Source organism: Nicotiana tabacum, chromosome 1 (assembly GCF_000715075.1).
Source record: "Nicotiana tabacum cultivar K326 chromosome 1, ASM71507v2, whole genome shotgun sequence".
Lineage (NCBI taxonomy): Eukaryota > Viridiplantae > Streptophyta > Magnoliopsida > Solanales > Solanaceae > Nicotiana > Nicotiana tabacum.
The window spans coordinates 207,082,700-207,085,097 of record NC_134080.1 but is presented as its reverse complement, the minus strand read 5'-3'; the positions used below and the strand labels follow the sequence as shown (position 1 = coordinate 207,085,097).

Here is a 2,398-nt window from a genome sequence, read left to right as displayed (position 1 = left end):
TGAGATAATAACAGGTAATGTTGACTTAGGTCCAAGGAATTCATACCTGAGATGGTTGGGCAATGGCTTTAACTCCAACTTTGGTGGTTCTTCGATAGATGGCTTGGCTGGAGGAGTCTCTCGATTTTCCAAGTGCAAGGGCTCAAATTCTAGAGTTCTATCCCAGAACCCTCTACCCTCTAATGCCAACACCCATTCCGCCAGTTCCTCTCCATTCACCTCATCCAAATTCATTAAACATGCAGCAAGGGGGTCCTCAATGGTTAGCACCTCATCATCAGTCTCTACGATTACATCCACGGCATCAATAAGAGAACAATTGGCGAATTCACTTGGTCGCCTCATAGATTTCTGCACATTGAATGTTATCTCATCATCGGTCAATCTCATCTTGAGCTCCCCGGTTTCACAATCAATGAGAGCTCTCCCTGTGGCCAAGAATGGTCTTCCCAAAATTATGGGAATCTCTTCATCCACTCTGCAGTCTAAGATCACAAAATCTGCAAGGAACACAAATTTCCCTACCTGAATTAGCACATCATCTAAGATACCAGAGGGTCGTTTCATTGTCCTGTCAGCCACCTGCAACAACATAGAGGTGGGTCTAGCTCTTCCAATGCCCAACCTCTTGTAAATCGCCAGGGGCATAAGATTGATGCTGACCCCTAGATCACACAGTGCTTTAGCAAAAGCAAAATTACCAATAGTGCATGGAATTGTAAAGCTCCCTGGGTCAGACAGCTTTTCTGCAGTTGGTCTAGTCACCACTGCACTACATGTCTGAGTAAGAGTAACTGTGGCCAAGTCTTGGAAATTAAACTTTCGGGACATCAAGTCCTTCATCATTTTTGCATACCCAGGCATCTCCTTCAAAGCTTCAATCAATGGTATGTTTACTTGGATTTGTTTCAGCATTTCGAAGAACTTCTTGTATTGTTCCTCCTTTTGGTACTTAGCCAGCCTCTGAGGGAAAGGTGCAGGAGGTCTCTTCTGTCCAATCAATTGGGATTGATCCTTATCAGCTGCTACATCAACTACTGGTTCCTGGACTGTCTCAGCTTCTTTCTCGGTCGCATTCTGAATGTTATTTTCTTCCTGGGCAGGTTGAACTGGCACCTCCGTCAGTTTCGTTAACTCATCCAGCTCAATGGGCACTGGTATAAGTGTCTCAGCTTGTCTAGTTTCTCGAGCCCTCTCTTGCTCTACATCCAGATTTCTGCCATTACGTAGACTTACCGCCAGCAGCTGCTTTGGGCCTTGATCTTTTGGATTTATCTGGGTGTCTGCAGGTAGTGTCCCATGAGGACGATTGTTCAGAGACATAGAAATTTGGCCCACCTGCACTTCAATATTCTTGATTGTTGCATCATGTGCATTCACTCTCTCATTAATCTTTGCATTAGACCCAATAACCTGATGCATCATTGCCTCAAGTCTAGCAAACCCATCTTCCTGCCTTCCACCATGTTGCTGCTGAGGAGGGTGATACCCCTGCTGCTGATTCTGATTATTACATCCCTGTGGCCTTAGGAAAGGTGCCATATTATTAGGGGGTCTCATACCTCCCATGTTTCCATTGTTGAACTGTGGATGTACTGGCCTGTATTGCTGATTTTGCTGGGCCCAATTCTGACCACCCTGTCTCTGGCCTCCATAATTAGACACATAATTCATGTCTTCAGGGTAGTGGTGATGATCATGTTCTGTATTCCATTGGTTACCGATTGGCTGACTAATGCAAGATGCGCACAAGCCCCCATTTGTAGTATCTACGATGTGTACCTGCTGCTTCTGCCTGACTCTTCCACCTTTTTGGTGAGTATACTCATCTGTGTCAATAAGGTGGCCATATTTTCAGCCATAGAGTTGGATGGATCTAAGGGCACTGAGTGAACCACTGGAGTTATAGGTGCATTCCTGGTTGTCCATCCCGAATTTTGTGCCATCTTGTCAAGCAGACTCTGGCCTTCTCTCCATGTTTTGCTCAAAAATGCTCCACTAGCTGAAGCATCAACAATGTTCTTCACGCTATCTGACAATCCCATGTAAAACCGCTGCCCCAACATCAGATCTGGAATACCATGGTGCGGGCATATAACCAGCATCCCTTTAAAGTGCTCCCATGTTTCATGCAGTGTCTCCATTGGTCTCTGTTTAAAACTCAAAATTTCATCAATTTGTTGAGCAGTCTTATTGGGTGGGTGGAACTTGTTATGGAATTGCCTGACTATCTCATCCCAAGTTGTTATAGAATTTATGGGAAGTGAGTTTAGCCAAGTCTGGGCAGCTCCTGTCACTGAGAATGGAAACAATAACAGCTTGATTGCTTCAGGAGTTACGTTGGGTTGCCTTTGGGTTTTGCAGATAGAGAGGAAGTTCTTCAAGTGCTGCTGAGGAT

The 2,398-nt window shown here is 45.0% G+C and overlaps 1 non-coding gene across 1 annotated transcript; it reads left to right on the top strand.

The window, feature by feature from the left end:
- The first annotated feature begins 2,076 nt into the window (after positions 1-2,076).
- LOC142165231 (small nucleolar RNA R71) lies at positions 2,077-2,183 on the top strand. The gene has a single exon (XR_012696122.1). It is a non-coding gene; the product is annotated as a small nucleolar RNA R71 (small nucleolar RNA).
- The last annotated feature ends 215 nt before the right edge of the window (positions 2,184-2,398 follow it).